General features: G+C 37.6%; 1 protein-coding gene across 5 annotated transcripts in view; it reads right to left on the reverse strand.

Moving 5' to 3' along the window:
* ZNF385B (zinc finger protein 385B) overlaps positions 1-22,640 on the reverse strand; it is a 296,219-nt gene that overhangs the window by 131,694 nt on the left and 141,885 nt on the right. Inside the window, exon 1 of one of the 5 annotated variants that reach the window (XM_045806240.2) lies at positions 1-22,640. This exon is cut by the window's right edge and continues 5,682 nt beyond it. The exons of the other annotated variants lie outside the window; for them this stretch is intronic. The gene's annotated coding sequence lies outside the window, so the exon portion shown is untranslated. 5 annotated transcript variants of the gene reach the window in all.

Here is a 22,640-nt window from a genome sequence, read left to right on the forward strand (position 1 = left end):
TTTTTTGCGTATGTTACGGCAGGGAAGACATTATTCACCACTACCGGTTTCTAGTCTTCTTTGTGTCTGCCTATATCTAAGCCCCAGTGTTCTGAGCATAAGTCACAGAAAATAATACGCTAACATATGACTTGAGCCAGCTTATGGCACTTGGCCTAAGGTTGACTCAGTTACTAAAACTATCATCACTGCTGTAAGCCCATTGTAAGCTGATGTCATTTTTGACAATAGTATTTTTGAATCTAGTTCAGATAAAGAGGAGGCATAAGGCCAAAAAAAAAAAAAAAAGCTTGTTAAGTATGATTCTCATTTCAGGACAACGGTATCTTATACAAACCATGAAACAAAGCCACTGTCTCAGGTGACATAGGTGAACTCTTGTTATAAGCTAGAAATGACTAGCAGTCTTTGCAAATCTGTAAGATGATAAAGTATATTTCATTAAGCCTAAAGTAAGTGCCAGTGAAAAATAATAATCTGATTTTTATTTTTTTTAATATTAATCATTGAGACCTTCCACTGTCAAAAATAAAAACTATGATTTAAAATATTTTACTAAAACCTACAAAAAATATTTTACCAAAATGTGAACATAGGAGGATTCAAAGGAAAAAGGATCCTTTAAGTATTTGATCTTTTCATTACTACCTCCAGAACAGAATTTGGCTTCCTACGGGAAATGGCTTTCCTAGGCCACCTTAATTTAAATAATAGGCACTCAAGGGAGATTCTGTGGTTGTTCAACAGCTATACCAACCTTCTCCTATTATTTCTTTCCCAAAAAAGCTTAACAACTACATTTCCTGTATGCTCTTGCTGCTAGGGTTCTAGATGATTTTGGTTCCCCAATTATGAATGCTCGATTAGGCCACAGGCAAAGAGACTCAGGGCTTAAGGCATCTGGTTGTGACCTTATGAGTGGTAGCAGAGGTACAAGGTGGTGATGCTTCTCAACTGTGGCTGTACCAGCAGCTCCTTGTCAAAGCCACATTCTGTGACAGGCCTGAGAGTTCTATCCAGAAAGTCAAGCTACTTGATTTTCAGATATCCCAAATATTCTGGAAGTCATTTAATGTACTCTAATAAACCCCTTAGCTAATATGAGTTTATTCTCTGCAGTTGACCCCTGACCAATACATTATACCTTAAAGTGAGAACTCAAAATTAAAAAAATATAGAACATAAATTTCTCCTAAGAAATAGAATTTTCATCTTCCCACCTTGCCCTATTTTTAAAAAATTTTCTCCAACAATTTAGCAAATTCTTAGCACACTATGCAACTCCCTCTCCTATCTCTCTATAACTTCTCTTGCTGCTGTTAAGGAAAACAGAATGAATCAAGTTGTTATGTTCTGGAATTACCATTTTTTCCAACATAGGCCATACCATTTACCTTCATTTGGAGACTTAGTTACGTTCTTGTGTGATGAAAACAAAATTTTCCCAACTGTACTTTTATTTTGAAGTGATACTTCAGGTTCAGGTTGATATATGAAGCGTCTATACAGAGTAAACAATTCAAGAAGGATATCAAAAGGTACGCAAGAAAGGTAAGAGATTCCACAGTGACTTGTGAACAACTAAGGCTCTGAAGGGAAGACTTAAAATCCACTTCTCTAAGTGCACATTGACGAGTTTGAAGTAGAAAATAACTAGTGAGTTCCTGGAGTCAGAAATATATCTGTTTGTAACTTAATAGAAAGCATACAGAACATATAGCATTTGAACAACCACTCTCAGAGCAAACACATGTTAGAGTTTAGACGTGAATTTATATACAGACCTCACAGAACCACTTTATTCTCTTTTAAATCGCATAAATTAAATTCTTTAGAATCTTTTAGTGGCTCTAGTTATTAATATCTGTATTAGATTTCTATTGCTGCTTAACAAATTACCAAATTAACTTACTGGCTTAGCACAGCACCCATTTAGTATTTCCGCATTCTGTAGGTCAGACGTCTTAGTGGGCTTTACTAGGTTCTCTGCTGAGGGTCTGACAAGGCTGAAATTAAGGTGTTGAGCAGCCTGGACTCTTATCCAGAGGATCTCAATTCTGCTCTCTGGTTCTACCCCGAGTCATCCTCCCTTTTTTACAAACAGTAACATATGTTTGCAGCCAAGTCGTTTTATTACCCTACTCCCTCTAAATAGAATTTTGGGGTCCATCAGCCTCCTTTCACTTCGTACTCTTTTTGTTCCTTTCAGTTCTAACTGGTAGTATTTCTGTTGATAAAATTTTCTTAAAAATTTTGTGTGTCTCTTTATTTTTAAGATTTTATTTGTTTGAGAGAGAGAGTGCTCACTCGACCCGAGCAGGGGGAGGGGCAGAAGGAAAGGGCGAGAGGGAAGCCGATTCCCCGCTGAATGCAGAGCCCTAAGCTGAACTGTGCATAGGCCATGTGGGTCCTGACAGGGGGCTCAATCCCGGGACCCTGAGATCGTGATCTGAGCCGAAGGCCGCCGCTTAACCAACTGAACCAGCCAGGCATCCCCCAAATCTTGTGTCTCTTATGGAGGATACAACACTGTTCTCCATTAGACAGAGCCATATCCACAAATCTTTTTGAGAGAATTCCTTCTCTGTCTTTGGCCTCTGTTGAGATGCGTGAGGGCAACACAGATTCCTGGAAGTTCTCTAATTTAATTGCAAAGATCTATGAGGCACAATCTTAAACTTTTATGACTGAACACTGATCATTTGATCTTTCAAAGGTTTCAGCAAAAAGTTTTACAGCCACCCTTGTTGTTGTTGTTTTTTTTTTCTTTCTAGTTTTTTTTCCCCCTCTTTCAGAGGTCTCTTAGTTTTAGCATCTTTTGTCATCTGAATAGGTTGAGAACTCCCCAAATTTTCATGCCCTGGTTCCTTTTTCCAGTTCATCTTTCCCAAGTTCTGTTTCCCACATAACTGAAAGACACAATTTCACTAACTTTTGTCACTACATAACAAAGGTCTCCATTCTTCTATTTCCAAATTACGTGTTCCTCATTTCCTACCAGGCCCTCACTAGCAGCATCTTAAATGTCCATATTTCTAAGAGTCTGTTCAGGGCAATCTAGGATTTTTCTATTATACCCCTCAATATTCTTCCAGCCTCAATCCACTCCCTTCTCCAAAGCTATTCTTATTTATTTGTTATGACAGCACCCACGTCCAGATACCTAATCTATCTCTTTAGAAAGATCCTATTTCCCTTGGTTCTTATTCTTTTCTTGGTTCTTATGTTTTTAACACCACAAATCTGGTGTTTATATTTTTATTGTGGGTTTAGTGCACCATCTTAAAAGGCACAACAACACTTTACCACAATTCAGTAGTAGCCAATCTCTACTATATAGATGTATATATTGCTTTGACTGTATTCTACAAATAAGATGAACTGCCTGCCTTAGCACCTATGTTTGAATATGCACATAATTTAGTATGATGTCAATGACTGCAAATGCAAAGTTGATTTGTATCCTTCACAGTTATCTCCCCAAAGTCAGTAGATTTACCCTTGAAATTAAGCTTCTATTAGTCTTTTGGGTCCTTTCCATCCATCTTTCCTCTGGTCACTCCATCGGAGCTTCTCACACAACTCATGCATAGATCTCTTTGTGCCAGTCATTCATAAGTCCTGTTGATAGAAGCTACATCCTAATACCATCTTATTTTGCATTTTAATGTAGGTTGGGAACATTGGATATTTCATGAGATAGATATGAAGTATATACGACGTTCACATCTTTCAGTTAGGGAAAAAATGGGTAATATTTTTGCTTTCTAGGCCTTTTTCTTTCTTGGTTTAAACTTCAAGATCTAAGTTGAAGTGTCCTGATACAAAAAATTCAATACACACAAAACTCTTTGAAAAGATTAATTCAACTTTTCACAATATGAAAAAGTAAAAATAATCTTCACTAGAGTTCAAGCATTGAAAATGTCAGTCCAAAGAAAGAATCTTGAAAAACTTCCAACTTAGTGAAAGAAAGATTTATAACATAGTTGCCATGGTAACTGCAGTGTACCCTGTTGCAAACTAGTTTGTGGTTAGTAAAGTGGGTCTGTGTTAGGTTCTTTAGGATGAAAGACATTCTATAAATACAAAGTATTGAGAACTCAAAAATCATACTAGTAAATCTTGAGATGCTTCCAGGAAGATATCTTAAAACATAGTCAAACCTAAAATCCATAAAAATGAGTTTGTTTTCTTGATATGCCTGAAATTACTCAACTGCCTCTTCTGCCATGGCTCTTTCTGGAGATTTAGTTCATGTGCTGTTTAGTCTGCATGCTTCTTCACCGTGGGGAGAGATACCAGCCTTGGCAGCGTATACATTGGGTTTTCCCATGAATGAAGCTAATAGATCTTAGGTCATGGAGCTCACCACAGATTTTTCCTTGTACCCATCATGGAATGGTTCAAATGTACTTTGGTTTTCAGTGTCCAAAACATGTTAAGGCTTTTCCTTGATATAGAAATATATCAAATAATTTGATATAATTGAATATGTCAAAAATTAAGTCCATTTACAAGATACATAATCTGCAATATTCTAGTATGTGTTTATTAAAAAATAAAATCTGTATGAATGGGGGTGTGTGGGAATGTGCATATGATGCATCAAAAACATGAATCATATACATTATTACAGTTTTAAATTTGAATTCTGAAAAAGCCATAAAGTTATAAAAATCACCAAAATAAATTCCTTATAATTAGGACTTTGCATAACAACAAACTCTGACATCTTCTAATACCTACTTGTCTGGCACTTTGAAACATTAGCCTTAGAATTAGTGCTCATCCTCTTCAGAAGAGTTTACTAAAATTCTTGTGGTTTGGAAACTTTATTTATTTATTTATTTATTTATTTATTTATTTATTTATTTATATTTTTCTAATGTATACTGTATTATTAGTTTCGGGGGTAGAATTTAGTGATTCATCAGTTGCTTACACCTGGGAACTTTATTTTTTAAAAAAGCATTTTGTGCTCATTCCTTTTATTAGTTAGGGGCACAGTTTGCTATAAGCAATTGATTTTTACATTAAATGCTTTATATACACAGTGTGAAGAAGAAAATGATTCCTGAGGACACTTATTGTAAAGAATTCCAAAATATGTGAGGAATCATGGTTCCATCCATATATAGGGAAAGCATCCTATTTGACAAAAGGTAGAAAAATGAGTAAATGAACATTTTAATAATTGTACAGTAAACATTATGTGCGTGTGTGTGTGTGTGTTTGTGTGTGTGTGTGTGTGTTTTAACAGATAACAGAACACCTCTGCAGGAATGAATAAGTATTTAGAACTTTTTGAGTAACAGATGGTGTTGACTTTTCCAACAGAGTGCCTTGCTGTCATACTTCTATCCTCTACACAATCTCTTGAGTGATCTAATTACTGGTACACTTGTTTTTTGTTCAAAACATACCCACTGTGTGGATTTAAAATCTGAAGTTCCAAGAAGGCTAAGGGACTTACTCAAAACTAAGCTGTTTGAGTTTCAAAGCTGAGATTCACCCAGATTTTCTGATTCAAAAACCTGACGTATTTACTCCCTTATACAATTTAGTGCCAAACTCATGTAGATGGAAAATATTTGACAATGAGAATTAACAGAAACAAAGTAAGAATATCTCATAAACTTATATCACATATTATCATATCAAAGAAAGAACAGCCAAATGTTTCATTTCAACTAATTGTCAAAATTTCTCAGTCGCAGCTAAATTAATGGGCAAAACTTAGAGAAACTCTCTTCACATTTCCTTTCTTAATATTTCTCCCAAATAATTTAAAAACAAAAATACTTTTTATCATTTTATAGGGAACTATTTTCTCCCTAAACTTTATGTCTGTTAAAATATCTCTTATATTAAAGGAGATTCTACATTCTTTAAATGCATGGCATTACATGTCAGTACAGTGTTTTCCCCAAAGTGAGTACTCAGTCAATACTTTAAATGATAACACCAGTTCATGGGCATCTCTTAAACTACAAACACGTATACCAATAGTGATAGTGATTAGATCAACCAAGGGATTCTGCAGAATAGATGTGGGAGAGCAAAGCAGTCTCTTGGAAGTTAAATTACCATTCAGAAGACCAGTAGTAGACAGGTTTGATGACATTACAAAAACAGAGTATATAACGATGATTCAGGAAGAAATTCCTGCTATGGTGACAGCTAAACACACTTCCCCGGGCCTAATGGACTATGAGACAAAGCCACTGGTTCTGGGCTGCTCTCTCCAGGTGGATTGCTCATGGTGCATGGATGATGTTGACCACTTTGAATATGCGAGAGGAACACGGACGGTGTCAGGAAATGTGAGCACTAACCCGAATCTTTTTTTTTTTAATTTATTTTTTTTATTATGATATATTAGTCACTAACCCGAATCTTGTTCTCACATTTGTTGCGCTATTTGTTGGTTCATTAGTAAACCTAAGTGAAAACAACTCTAAATGGAACCTGTCTTCATTTGTGTCAATCTTCTAGCTCACACTAGAATTAGAGGTCTGCCTTGCCATAAGGCCCAACCATTATCGCTAGTGAATGTTTACAAATAAAAGAGTTGTAGAATAACAAATCTAATTTGAATTCTAATAAAATAAACTCACTTCAGTATATTGGGAACTAAAGATACGACTCAAAATCCATATGGCATTTCTTTAAAATATCATTTTAATATGCAACTGAATAAGGGAGGTTAGCATTTTGACTGAAAAACTGTAAATGTAAATTGGACACTGACAAGTTTGACAATATGAAATTACTTCTGCAAGCAAGTCAACCAGAGGAAATCTAATAATATTCTAATCAAAAGAGAGTATTGCATAGCTTTCTAAGTTGGCTACTCCAAATGAGAAAATGTTTATCTAAATATGTAAGTCTGGGGAAGTTACCATGTATCCATTTCTATATTTTTTGGATCAAACATTTTCTCTCTCAAATCTTTGAGAAGGTATGCTCCTTTATATTGAAAGAATGGTGTGATTCCTTCTGTTGGATCTACAAAGGGGCACAGCCACTTAAACTGCTTAACAAAATCAAAATAACTGTCTTGTATTTCTTGTTTTGTATAATGCCACTTGCTCACACAGCAGTCTTGGCTACTATACTGTGAGATCCTTAAAGTCAAGAACCAATCCTGTATTATTTATTTTTTCTTCCTCCATCACAGAAACTAGCACATGGTGAGTACTTAACAAAAGTTCCCAGAATTATATTACTCTCATGAAAAGACCCACGTTCTATTTAGGAAAAATGTCTCCAACTCCCACCTTCCCTACACAATGGCAACATAAACTCCCACTGGAGAAGGAAATGGTGAAGTGCAGCCAAGTTTCTCAAAAGTTTTGTGAATATATGTTGATAGAAAAAAAAAAGAAGACAAGATTAAAGCGGCATTATAAGCACATAGGCCATTTCACTCTTGGATGAATGAAGGTATATAACCCATTTGGTATCCCAGTCAGCACCATTTTGTTTGAATATACAAGACAAAACTGCACATTCTTGCAATCCTTTGAAAGCATTAGAGAGTCTGGGTATATTTCTTCAGTAACATCTAGAAACTACTTTTAGGTTTGGGGATGCTGCCAGCTCATTTGATAGCTTTATGCTAAGGGAGGAAGAGTAAGTGTTTTGGGCTGGGTGAAGCAAGAATAAGAGATTTTGAAGTTCATTGAGCATATTCTGAAAATATCCCAAAGCAATAATAAAATATTCATTTCATGTATAAAATTCTTGGTTATAATCTAGGATTATCATTTTTATGCATTATGAAACCAGATAGCAGGTGTGGAATAAACAATTTTCTGACCTTTAACATAATAGTAACTAGTATATAAAGTTTTAAAATCCAAGCACAATAATAATTTTGCAGCTTTGTGATGCTGATTCTATTTTTTTTTATAGCTCTGGCATGTAAAAAATAGGACCTGATATAAAATTAATTTTACCTTGTACCCAAGTTATTTGAAGAATCTTTTACTTTCAAACTCACATTTACCACTTGAAATTAGGACACAGCTATGATACATGCGCATGTTTCTGAGTTACTTGAAATTCTGTATTAATTACAATACACCCGTTACAAATATCCTTGGGGTCAATAGTTACAAGGTCCCTTAAAATCAACAGAGCCGGTGATATTGTTACACTAAAATGTCATGATCGAAAGGAAAGATTTAAGTTTTTAAAGATCTTTTCCCTCAAATATGCCATTAGGACGATTTGCTTTTTTATTATCTATTTTTCTTTTAAACTGTGATCTGCTGAACCTTTTACTATAACAATATCCAAAGAGCCAACCAGAAGGAGATTTCAAGGGCAGGATCAAAATGACTGCACTCTTACTACTTGGTGACTAACCTACAATTCTCATCACAATGATGGGAGGTGTATGAAAAATCTGCAGCATCAAATGAAGTTGAACGTCTCTCTATAGTAGGTTCTGCGCACACACACACACGCAAAGGGAATGTAACAAGTGTGGTATATTAGGGTATTCAGGATTATTGACCACTGGTGTATTGTTCAGATTCACTCTAGAAGTGGTTATTTTATTCTATAAACTGTGAGACTTCATTAGAAAATACCCTGAGAAGATATTTATGCAATATTTAAAACTGCCCACTGATAAAATGTGTAATTGGGATCAGACTGTTTTTGTGAACTTACTTTTAAGACACCAAACAATTATAGATTCAGAGTTTTATTAAGCAAAATACAACACACAGGCTTTTCTTTTTTAAAAATTTGTTACAATAATTATAAACATTCTACTCAGCAAATCATGAAGACTGCCGAATTGGAACCTCACTTTGAATATTATGTCAGAGTTTGTTTCTCTACTAGCCCATCTAGTTATAAATTACTTTTTTTTTTTTGCCTTCTGTAATGCTAACTACCCTGTGATTTTTCAAGAGAAAACATCATACATATTGCCAACAAACAGAGTCTGAAAAACCAGAATGATTTTGCAACTAGATCATTATTGTTTTTTTAAATGGAAGTTAACATAATTCAAATGTTACATTAGAGAATGAAATCCTGACATTATAACATAAATTACCTATTTGGAAAATTCACTCATTGCTAACAAACATGTTGTAACTCATCAAACTTTCTTTAATAACTCATTAAAGAAATGTATCCTGATACTTAGTTCTCATTGATTAGTATTTTAAAAACTTTTTATGTTCAAAGATGCTAAAATTTTCCTTAATTACTTCAAAAGACGAATGTGATTCCACAGGCATCTTCAAACCGATTTGAGATTAAACAATCAGATTCTTGCTATTTAACTTTCTTCCCCACAGGTTTGGACTGCTAGAAGACTGATCGGGCTTTAGCTAATAGTATTGCCAGGGCAGAACAGAAGAAATGAGCATTGGTGCTGGAGTGAAACAAATGTGGATTCAAGTCTGGCTCCGCCCCTTTTGCTCTGTGGGGCCTTAGACACATTACCCTATCTAAGCCACAATTTTCTCACCTACAAAGTGAGGATAATAACACTGCCTGCCTCTATAGGACAGCATATTGAGGATTAAATGAGACAGTGTGCCTAGTGCTTAGCAAAGTACACACAACTCAATGTACATTAGCTGGTGCTACTACAGTCTTCCAAGGCAGCCCCAAATAACAGTTTGGTTATACTGGGGGCTAGTTCAGAGTACAAGCATTGGTAAAGCTTGGATCTTTTACAGTAGGGTTTCTAGGCTCTCAATTTTTCAAAAGAGTTTTCAATCCCAACAACAATGCAATGGCCAACGACCTTCAAACCACAATATTATAACATTCAGGGTATTATGTGAAGGAACAGCATTCATATGTGCATTTTTATGGTAATTTATAGAACTCAGAGTGCTACCTCATACATAAGTGACTGCATGTGACTATACCAGCAATTCTATGAAGCAAGCCAAGTAAATAGTACCTCCAGTTGACCCTTAATGCAGGTTGACAGTTACTTAGAAAAGCTCACGGGGTTAGTTACCAATGGAGCTGTGACGGAAGTTTAGTTCTTCCTAGTCTGGTACTTCCTCAACATTCCCTTTCCACACAAAATATAGGAAGTCTCTTTTTATGGGAAAGGAAAAAAAAGGCTATGGTAGACACTGATATTTATCAGAAGTTGGATGCAAGTCTCCCTTCAGAAAATGCCTCTGTGGTAATCTGTGATCAGTTTTAAAGCTGAGTCCATTTAGAACACTTATCGAAAACCTTCTCTAAGGATTGGCACTGTGGGAAATATCAGAGTGAGCTCACAGAGACTCTGCCCTCATTAAGTTTAAAAGCCAACTGGAAAAATAGCCAAAAGGTTAAAAAAAACAAAAGCCCCAAACCCTAAAAGTATAGGACAGACTATAAAAAATGATGTAAATTTATTTTAAAAAGTGGATTCCTAAAAAAGGGCTAATAATGGTTAGAAAAAAGAAGTGATCTCAAGAAGGGATGGAACTGAAAAGAAATAATCATAAAAATAATTCTATCCCATTAAAAGAATGGTCATATTATCTAGAACTGCTGAGTTAACGGGCATGAGACGACTGCAGTTGGAACTTGGAACTTCCATCAACCCTTCCTACAATTTAAAAATATTTATGTTGGTAAGCTTTATTAAATTCTGCTCATCATATAAATTTAAATGCAAATGATATACCAGTAGGCCTTAATATCTGGGGAGGATTTGCCAAAGTCAATATTTTTACATATTATAAGTATTCATAACTATATTATAGGGCTTATTCTATACAGATTTTAATTTGTTGCAAAGGAAAATAGCAAGTTTGTTTTGGAGGAAACTTTCTTGCCTCCTTATAAATACCGTCTTTGTCATAACGCTTTCTGGAGGGAATTTCTCAAACTATATTTCCAAGGAGTACTATAACATTTAAAATTGTAAAATGTCACTATGCCTACACACACCTTTTAAATGAATCCAAAAAACATTTTATATTCAGTAGCACAAGGGAATAGTATTTTCTTCTCATACAGGGTACGTAATTGTAAAGTGATTTGTTTTTCACATTGCATATTTTAAGAAGTACTCGTATGACGTTATTTTGTTTCTAACTCTATATCTGTTAAAACGGTGTGTCTCATATCTTTAATATAAGAAAGCCCTTTTCCACATGTCAAGGATTTTGAGTACATAATAGAAGCATGTTTAGAATACACAGTATGATTTTTAAAAATGCACGTAATGATGTATTTTGACATGTTAAATGATAGGTAATCATTTTTTTAAATATGTAAATCTTTTAATTCCACTACATGCTACTTACCATTCTAACCTGACTAGAAACATTTTCTGATTAAAATAGGACATCAAGACATACTGCTTCCTGTGATAGTTCAACTGTGTCATATTCTCTGGTTTATAAACCAACCCAAGTCATCTACCACCTGAAGAGTTGTTTTCTAAAGATGAAACAACTGAAAATTTCACTAGAATAATCAATTGTTAGTAAGTAGATTATTATTTTTTTTTTTAAGAAAGAGACCAAGATGTGGTCTTGGATTTAAAGTGTATTTATGGGTCATGAAGGTGGAACCTAAGAGCAGTCATTCAAGTTGGGTCAACGAAAGTAAATATCACAGACCACCGTTTAACAACAGGATGACAATAGCCCTCAATGCTTGTAAAATGTGTGCACAGGCAGGAACTATATGCATACTTATCAATGATTGGTTCAGTGTGAAAAGTGAATGGTCAGGAATCCTTACCCCTCAAGATGCACTTATTTTCATTCATTATCGAATGAGCTTAATAATTACAGGGAGTCCAAACGGCCATTACTACTTCATATCCATAAGTATAGTGCTTCCAAGTGAATTAACTGGTTCTACCTAGCAAACGTCAGTGGTATTAGAGGCCTGAGGCCTCCACTGTCCCAGTAAATCAGGGCAGCAAATAGTAAGAAAGTCAACTTTCCTTCTTCTAACACAGGGATTTTGGCCTGAAACCTACAAAATCTTCTGAAGAGAACATTACTATCTAGGCGAGGGGGGGTTCTCTCAGTACCACTGAATTCTGAACCAATTTGTAAACCACCTTTGGAAAATAAGAATCCATTATTTTGTAAATCTGAGTAGAGATTATTATTATTATTATTATTTTTGTAATAATTTGAGAAGCACAAGTAGTAGTTGGCAGGCAACAAATTTGTAGGAATCCACTAACCATATCTGTTAAAATGTATACAAAACTACCTCTGACGTGCTGATCAGAGTTAATCAAGTGATTACTAGCGGGAAACGTGTTTCTGCTACTTCGGCAGCACGTAAATTGAGATTAGAATTTGAAGTAGAGTTTGAAAAGGGCTTTCCCTGTTCATAGAAAAATTAAAAAGGTTAAGAGTATGTGCCACTGAGCACCTCCTCGGAGGGGGTCTTAGTTTAGGGCCGACCAATATCACACACTGACATTTTTAGAGGCCCCTCTCGTTATCGTAGTGTCTGCATTACGCCCCCACATGGGAGGCACAGACATTCTTGAAATGCCTTATTAGACCTTTGGCAGTACACTGCTGCCTTCAGAAAGCACAGTTTCTGCTTTCTGATTCTTCGTATATGCCTTCTCTTTATCCCAGAGAAAAAGATTATCTCCTTTATGTTTTGGGAGCCGTGGAAATCTAGAGTCTTCTAAATTCTAGACTGGAGTTTAGGCAGATCTACTGAGTGTCTATAACATAGGCAAATAGGTTAAAATTTAATGACTGCCATGTCATTCCATTTTGTGTTTAAAAAAATTTCCTTGACAAAACATATCATTTTAAAAATAATAATTGAAGAGTTTCTTTCTCATTATAAAAGGAGTATAGCTTTATCACAGCAACTTTGAAAAGCACAGGATATGATAAAAATGAAAATCTGTATTTCCATCACTTGGGGAGAACTATTTTTGACGTTTAGGCATTGGTCACATTTTCCTAATTTCCCTAGATTCCAGACAGAGTGAAATCTGGACGACTTGAATGACAGTTTCTCATACGGAGAATACTCTGGGAGGGCACACCTCTGGGGGAGAATGTGCAACAATGTTTGCTGGGTCTTGGATCTGCCTCACTCGGGTTCTGTGGTTTCTCCTTTGATACCTCTCACTATTTGCTTATCTACATTTAGTAACCCAGATTGTTTGGTTCTATGTTGGTTTCTGGCTTGTCCAAGGATGAGGATATGGGCGTGATGACATTAAGCAGACATGTGTGTGGTGTGCACCAGTATACTGGGTGAGTAGAGATAGGCCTGAAGATTTGAGACTCACAAATACTGATAAATGAACCACAGGTATTAATAAGTGTGGAGAAGAAAGTCTGGGAATCTAGGGGTGGGAGGAGCTAATAGAATAATAGGTATGTAGAAATCCTGCGTGTTGTCAAAGAACAGTAGGTCATGAATCGGGGAGTGACAGAGTGACTAGTGAATGTTCAAAAAGACTTTAAAAACTCCTAGTTAGGATGACAAAATTTAACATTCAAAATTCTACGGTGAGTTACCTTGTCTGGTGGAGGGGTTTGTGTTTCCGGTGACTGACAAATACATGCTATTTCTATTCACTTCTACGGTCTTACTGGATGGAATTTTCCATATCCATTGTTTTGACACAGGAGCTTTGTGTGTCTTCACAGAAGCCCTTCACTGCTCCCTTCTTTTGCTCTTTCTTCGTCTGCACCCACCCCTCCACTTTGAGATTTGGATACTGTAACTCAGAAGTGCAGGGGTGGCACCTCCCACTGGTGTGACTCTCAGTCAGCAGAAAGCAGGAGTCTGGAGGGAGCCAGGTGTGAGTGAGTCTTCCTGGCAAAGTCTCTGGAGAAGCAGCCCCCCAGGCCTAGCAAACACACCTGCTGGCGGCACTGCTGTGCCTTTTCCAGATTCATCCTGACCAAGCGACCAGCGTGTATCGCACTGCTCTGCAGTTTCCCTTGCCGGACTAACCCTTTTTCCTTTATTCGTAACTGTCCTGCTTCCACTTTCAAATGAAATCAGAGCTTCAGTCTCTGCCTCGGGCTCTGGTTTTTAGAGCAGTGATTCTCAAAATGTAATGTGGATACAAATCACTTGGGGATTTTGTAAAATAAAATATAGATTCTGTGTCAGGAGATCTGGGATGGAGCCTGAGATGCTGCATTTCTAACAACTTCCCAAGTGACATCCATACTATTGATCCATTACATAGCAACTTTCTAGAAGACATAAAATAAGACCAAACTCATTACCACTACAATGTAAGCTCCTTGAGGGGTCAAGACTTTGTCTCTCTTTCTATAGAGTTTTCGCAGTTCTATGCTTTGAATCTACAACAATGCCTGGAATGTGGGAAAGTCACAATAGATATTTGTTGACTGAATAATAAATGAATAAATTCCCCTAGATGACTTCAGTAATCTCTAATCATGGTAAAAAACTCTAATTTTAGCATTCAAACTTCTAGGGTAAACTGCATTGTCTGGCAGTGGGTTTTCTGTATTTCTGGTGACTGACATAAATGTTTACAAAGAACTGAATGTTTATGTCCCTTCCTCTCCAGAATGCACATGTTGATGGCCTAACCCCCAAAGTAATGGTATTAGGATGTGGGGCCTTAGGGACCTGATTAGGTCTTGAGGGTGGGGCCCTCATGAATAGGATTAGTGCCCTTATAAATGGACCCCAGAGAGATCCCTTGCTCCTTCCACTCTGTGAGGTTACACAAAAAGACACCTGTCTAGGAAGCAAGGCCCTCACCAGAAACCAGATCTGTTGGTGCCTTGATCTTGGACTTCCCAGTCCCCAGAACTGTGAGAAATAAATTTCTGCTATGAGCCACTCAGTCTATGGCATTCTGTTATAGCAGCCCAAACAGAGTAAGACAAGACTAAATACCAAATGTAGCTATACAGTTCTATTACCCGAGCATCAAGGGGTTAAAGCCAAAAACCAATTGAATGTAAGAGTTACATTTTAGGAATTGGTTTCTGATTTGGAAGCATAGATGGACAGTACTGAGGTATCAAGTTCAGTAAGATTTCCAAAGGCCAATCTTCCTTTCAAAAGCCTGGTTGTCTTCTGTTGGGGGCTAGGGAACAAAGAGAAGTGTGCTTAAGATCCATTATGTTGGTAGCATCTTATATTTACTCACCCAGCACTTCACTTTTCATATACCTTTTACTATGGAGGGTAAATGGCAGTTTTCCACTGAATTTTAAAATAGTGCATCATGTATAATTCATAAAAACTGCCAGTAGCATCAACATCCTCTTCTGGTATTTGTCCTACTTAAGAAATGTCACACGTTAGACTTCTGTGATAGGTGTTATGCCTATTATTGGTTGTAACTGACCTTGTCCTACTGTCCCTTCCGTTGCTACCAACAACCATTTGGACATTAAAGATTTTTTTTTGCTGACAACATCAGTAGATATTCTTTCCTTGTTACACTTTTACTGTTGTCATAGAGACACAGAAACAGCTGAATAGAGTTTTTACATATGGAGTTCCTGATGGAGGGGTGATATTAACCATGCTACTATCTGTCACTGAATTTGTTTCTAAATGATTGCATCAAGGTCAGGCTCTTGCCCTTGAATTTTAAGGAATTTTCAAAGACAATAAGAATAGTTTCTACCAGGAAATCTCATTTGGATGACTATTACAGTAGTTCTCAGAGTGTGGTCTCTATACCAGTTGCATTGACATCAACCACCAACTTATTAGAAATGCAAATTATTGTGCCTTGTGATGGTTTATCAGCATAGTTAGCTGGCAAAAGATTATTTCTGGGTGTATCTGTGAGAGTGTTTCTGGAAGAGATCAGCATTTGAATCAGTAGACTGCCCTCGCCAATGTGGGAGGCATAATCCAATCTGTTGAGGACCCACATAGAAAAAAAGGTGGAAAAAGTGCAAATTCTCTCTCCTTGAGCTGGGATGTCCATCTTTCACCCTTGGACATCGGAGCTTCTGGTTCTCAGGCCTTCGGACTCGGACTGAATTGTGTCACTGGCCTTCCTAGGTCTCCAGCTTGCAGGCAGCAGATCATGGCACTTCTCAGCCTCTATAACCATGTGAGCCAATTTCTATAATAAATCTCTTCACATCTATCTCTTTCTTTATATATATTATTGGTTCTGCTTCTCTGGAGGATCCTAACTAATAGAGGCCCCATCCCAGGCCTGTTAAATCAGAAACTCTCTAGTCTATGTTTTAACATTTAAGTCCTCCAGGTGATTACGAGGCATGCTAAAGTGTGAGAACTTAGTATTGATGAGAAATATTAAGGTACTCAAGAATCCAGACATAAACTGAATACAAGTTGTTCTACTTAGGAAAATCTACTTTGAAAATCTAAGGTCTAGAACAGTGTTTTTAGAACTGGGTTTGAACTATATATAGTACCACAGGAGAGGTACTTATTAAAAATACATTAAGCCTTGGCCCTCCCGGACCTCGTGAATCAGAGTGTCTGAGTCAGGGCTGATTGCCTCTTTAAGGGCACACCAGACAGTTCTGAAGCACCAAGTATGATAACCATAGAATAAAGTATAGCTTATGTTAACACTAGTTATCTCTGGGTGATAGGACTGAGAATGATCTTTACTTTCTATATACTTTTTTCATTTTTTTGAGTTGGGTGCAATAATTATACATTACTTTTAAAATCAGAAAATAACAAAAAGGCAATTATCTCAAAAGCATAAAAGTGGACAGAAAAGCATCAAATCATCTTGGAGCCCTGGGAATGTGAGGGGCTGATATATTTTCATGACATTATTTATATCAGAGGAGGTGCAAAGCTCAGATACTGGCATAAGACTGGCTGGGTCCTAATCCTAGAGGCAGTTATGAGCTGTGTAAATGTCCTCCCCCAAGCCTCAGTTTCCTCATCTCTCAAGCAGAGATAGTAATCATAGAATCTATTTCATAGGGTTCTTGTGAGAATCATATGAGTACTTAGTATAGTGCTTAGCACCTAATGAGAATTCCAAATGTCAGCTATTAGCAGTCCAAGGATATCTATGTTTTCCTATTATTTATGGCACTAGGTTTTATGGCTATTCTTAGCTCTATTTTCTATGAGTCATATTAATCAATCCATCCATTTTTCTGGTAATGCTCAAAAAAACCGAACCAAACCAAACCGAAAACCAAACCCCCCCCCCCCCCAAAACCTGGCCATGGCTCTAAGTGGAAGATGTGCCTCTTCATGGATAGTAACTCTTCTGCATCATCCTGGCCTTGCATTCTCTCATCCGACACTGGTCCCTTGCCATGATTCTCACTCTCCTTCCTCTTGACAAAAAAACCTCTTCTTAGCTCTTTTTCCATCCAGTGTCCACTGCCTTCATGCTTCCATTTTCCCCCTCTCAGTTCAGTGTCTGTTAGGTAGCGGACACCATATTTATTTGACCTCCAAAGGTTGCAACTGTTGGTTATTACTGAGCTTTTAATGAATTTTTGCTAAATTCTCTTAGGATTAAAGTTCAGCATCACTAGCTATTTTCTTTCCACCTTGACATAATTAATGATCTGGGTTTCTGAAACTCTGTCAAGCAGAACATTTCTGAGTCTCAGATTAAGAACCGATTTAAAAAAATCGTTCCTGGGTTTGTGTATCAAGGGCAGGGATGGAAGCTGTGCTGGACACAGTCTCGTTTGCAGCTGCTGCCAGTTAGAGTTAGAACCTAGCCACACTTCACCAAAGAGAGATTCATATGTGTCAAAGGCTTAGCTTCTGATCGGGACCTTTTTTCTACCAGATTTAATCAGACATTTGTAAAACATTGAGGAAAGGAGTTTAGGAGAGAAACTGATCAACTTTCTACTTTCTGAAGCACTTTCATATTGAAAACAAATACTTTAAGGCAGTGGTTTTCAGATTTCAGTACACATGAGAATCACCTGAGGGGGGGTTGCTATAGATTGAATGTGTGTCCCCCACAAATTCATATTTTGAAATCCTAGTCCCTCAGGTGATGGTATTAGGAGGTGGGGCTTTGGGGAGGTGATTAGGTCATGAGGGTGGAGCCCTCATGACTGGGATTAGTGCCCTTATAAATGAGACATCACAGAGTTCCCAAGTCCCTTCTGTCTTGTGAGGTAAGTCTATGAGGAAGTGGGTCTCCACCAGACACCAGTCCCAGTGATCCAGGACATCCCAGCCTCTAAAAACTGAGAGAAATAAAATTCTGTTGTTTATAAGCCACCTACGTTACAGTATTTCTGTTATAGCAGCCCAAATGGACGAAGACAAGGGCTTATTAAAACACAGGTTACTGGCCCTACCTCAGTTTCTGATCTAGTAGGCCTAGGATGGGGTCTGAAAGTTGCCATTTCTAACAAGTTCCTGGGTGATGTTGACACTGCTAGCTCAGGAACTTCACTCTGAGAACTACTCTTCAAGACAATCGATCCACGAGAATCTTGAGAACTTGGTCCCCCTAAGAGGGGAGGAGAGTTAGTACTAGCGGTGCTAGTAACTTTCTAGACATACCGTTTCTCTCTTTTTTTCCTCCCACTCATTGAATAGTACCCAGATTTGCCAATTTCAGCCTGAGAAAGTGACCACTCCTATGCTCAATTTCAGAGACACTTATCAAGAAGAACCAAAGAAATTTCTAACCCTTGCCTTAGAAAGACTCATCACCAGTTTACCAACGATTACAATTTTAACAGCAAAATATAAAATTCAGCTCTACAGATGTGAGCCTCCATATCTTTGCCTACTTCTCACTCAGCAGACCTTTCCATGGCCCCCAAGACACATCTGCATTCTGAGTTGGTGCACTTTCAGTTCCCCTGCCCTGAACGCCACCCATCCCATCTATCCACATCCATAACTGCTTTGAAAATGGTTTCCTAAGATTCAATGCCTCCGTGATGCCTTTCTTTAGAAATTTTGACTCACAGATAATTCACTTGTTTTGCTTTACAGTGGGTAAATACAGTTCATGGTTCCTATATTTCATTTTCTATTATTTTCTAGCATCTTCTGGCTGATTTGTTGTCATCTTCTTCTTCTTCTTTTTTAAGGTTTTATTTATTTATTTATTTATTTGAGAAAGAGACTGAGAGAGCACGAGCAGGGGGAGCGGGAGGGAGAGGGAGAAGCAGATTCCCCACTGAGCAGGGAGCCCAACCTGGGGCTGGATCCCTGAGATCATGACCTGAGCAGAAGGCAGATGCTTAACCGACTGAGTCACCCAGGAGCCTCTGATTTGTTTTCCTATTTTTAATTTTGCTATCTTCTGACCACAGCACTCTTCCCCTAAAACTGGGAGATACAGGGAATAAAAACTAATGATCCTATCTCCTTTCACCGCCTGAGCTTTTCTGCAAATGATGCATGGCGTGGGACACAGTCAGGTTATCCCCGAATGAGAGACCAAGGAGAAGCAGGAAAGCCCTGGACTTGGCTTTCTTGCCTCTAAAAAGTCCACACTCCCAGGGCCAGCAATGACAAAGCACCCATACATATCATGGCTTCAGTGGCCCTCAGGACCTAATAGTAACCTGCTCATTCTTCCCTTTCACTTAGAGCAGACACAATTACAATGCTTAGAAAGATAACCCAGCCAGAAGGTTAGTGGGATTTGTTTTGTGCTTAATTTTTGCTTCAGTGCTCAGAGAATGTATTACACAACTACTGTGAAATAGCACCTGGTCTGTTTACTAACACAATATTATAAAAGTAAAACATAATTAAAAAAAAAAAAAGAACTGGATAACCAGGGCCCCAAAACACAACTCAACCACAAATTATCACCTCATACCTATAATTACCACAATAATTTGGGTGTGGAATTGATGCCAAATGATTCAGACCAGCCAGGTTCGATTCCCCTGCTGTGTGGATGAACTTCTCAGGTGCATCTTAACATTGCATTGCTGTGAATATCAAAAGCACAGCAAGGGTCCCCACAAAGCTGGCAAAGCCAATAAACTCAGGGACTCGAAGGCTTCCAGAAGCAAAACATATTCAGGATTGGTTCTATGGAAATGATTTATTCTATTAGATCAATGGTTTTCACTCTTTTCTATCTTCTTTAGTAACCCTTTTTCTACTTTGATGTTCAACGTGTATACCCAAAAGTTCTGGCAGAAGCTGGGTAACCAAGTTCTGCCTGATTTCTGTTCTCTCCCCCGACCCAGCAAAGAACCCCTGGGAGGATTTCGAAGCACCTCCTGCAAACCTCTACAGTCCCACAGAACACAAGTGAACTAGCAACAATGATACCATATTGACTTATAGCAAAAATGATCACTATTAAGACACTAGGATAGGATTCCAAATTCTTCTCTACTCCTTCACTTGAAAGGTAGATTTGTTTATAGGGAAGGAGGCACACTCTTATTATAAACCAGCCTGCAGGGGCTCCTGGGTGGCAGTCAGTTAGGTGTCTGCCTTTCACTCAGGTCATGACCTCAGGGTCCCAGCTCAGCAGGGAGGGAGTCTGCTTCTTCCTCTCCCTCTGCCCCCTCTCTCCTCTGTCTCCCGCTTTGTGCCCGCTCATGCCTGCTTTCTCTCTCGCTCGCTCTCAAATAAATATAATAATAATAAAAAAATAGCCTGCAAACAGATTTCTGCCAATTCTAAACATTAGACCTGGTTCTTTGAAGGCAATTCTCTCCAAACTAGGTAGTGTGTATGAAAATATACACATAGAAAATAAATGAAACTTCCATTAACCTTAAAAAATTATTATTAAACACTCATTCAGTACAATGTACGTATTAGGACATAATGAAAAGATATTGGAGCCAGAAAGATATGGGCTAAAATTCTAATGCTGTTATTTACTAGCTATGTGGCCTTGGTAAGTCTCTCAACCTCTCTGAATGTTAGTTTCTGATTTTTTAAAAAGAAATTAAAAAAAAAAGTGCCAATAGGACTATATTTCATAGTAACTGTAAGGTTTAGATACTGCCTAGTTAACTTGTCCTGTGTCTCATGAGTGATTAGCGAAGATTAGAACTATTTTCCCCTTGAAACTAGCTAGACAGAGAGATAAACATTTCTTTTTTTTTTTTTTAAAGATTTTATTTATTTATTTGACAGAGATAGAGACAGCCAGCGAGAGAGGGAACACAAGCAGGGGGAGTGGGAGAAGAAGAAGCAGGCTCATAGCAGAAGAGCCTGATGTGGGGCTCGATCCCACAACGCCAGGATCACGCCCTGAGCCGAAGGCAGACGCTTAACCGCTGTGCCACCCAGGCATCCCCCAGAGATAAACATTTCTTGTTCATCCAAACAATTGAGATTTTCCCTGGTTGCAAAATCCCAATCGTAAATCCTCCTACCTGTAACTTGTCTACTCCTTCCAGTGAAAGATTAAAGCAAAACCACTCTGTAAAGACACGCTCTGATCTTTGGATTTGGGGTGCTCTCCCTACTGCAATAGCCTGAACAAAACTGATTTTCTTACTTTCTAGTTTACGTCTTTAATGATATCATATATGTAAAAGTGCCTGAACCATAATTGGTCCTCGTTAATTGGAAGCTTTTATTAAGGAGCTTCTATCAACAGTGCTCTGAGTATAAATTCTGACGTGTACAAAGATGAGGAGAATACAGTGCCTGCACTGGCACCTGCTGAATCTAGCAGCAATTCCACATATTTATGAAGCTAAAATCTTATTTTTGTTAAGTTTTCCTGACTTCCATCATGATAAGCTAGTTTTGGCAGATCAGTAAGCAACATGAGTTAACTCCAACTACTCTAATGGGAACTTTATAGTCATCTATTCATAAAAACTATAAATAGAGTTGAACTTTAATATGCATACCAATTCTGTAAGACTTAGTTGAGATGGCTCCATTTTCATGAAGCCTTCTCTAATTTCTGCAGTCAAAAATAACCTCCAGTCTTTGTGGTCCAGCTTGCATTCCTCTTTACTTCTTCTAATACTATCTTTCATATTAGGATCCACATCATCCCTAGTTGTGTACATATCTGGTTTTTTCCCTAGATTTTATGTTGCTTGAGACTAGGTATAGTGCCTTATTTTCTCTGGCATGATGTCTTAGGCAAAGGATATATTCAATTAGTGTTTGCTGACATGAGTCTCTAATACTCTTTGATGCCTTAGATCATACTAATCAGGCAGTGTGCATATGAATGTTCTTCATAAAATGTCAGAGTCTACACTGAGAAGACTAAGTAATCAAGAAAGGATCACAGAGAATGGGATAACAAAAGAAGGGAGGTGTGAAAAGAAAACTAACAATACATTGAGAAATCTAGGAGGGTAAAATTACACAGGAAACAAATGCATCACAAGTGACTTAAATGGAGAGCATATTATCCCAGCTCTGTGCATCTTTACTACACAAATGTTTGGATAAGACCGATTTATAGTCAAGGTCTTTAGAAATTTTACCTATACTGATAAGTCATAATCAGGAAGTGATAATAATGGTAAGGTTGTGATATACAATGTTCCTTCCAACAGTAGGTCATTGGTGGAATGCTAGTAAATCTTAGAAACCTACTCTCTGGGGTGGGGAAAGGGAGACCCTGATTTGTAGCACCACCAACTTCTATGGTATAAATATTTCCAACATGGCTGATTTTAAGGTATCAACAAATTACTTAATGTGAGTTTGGAAAGAGGTGCACATGGTTGGCTCTCCCAAGTCAGTGAAGCTGG

The sequence above is a fragment of the Ursus americanus genome, chromosome 1, assembly GCF_024610735.1.
Source record: "Ursus americanus isolate L20-20 chromosome 1, mUrsAme1.1.p, whole genome shotgun sequence".
Classification (NCBI taxonomy): domain Eukaryota; kingdom Metazoa; phylum Chordata; class Mammalia; order Carnivora; family Ursidae; genus Ursus; species Ursus americanus.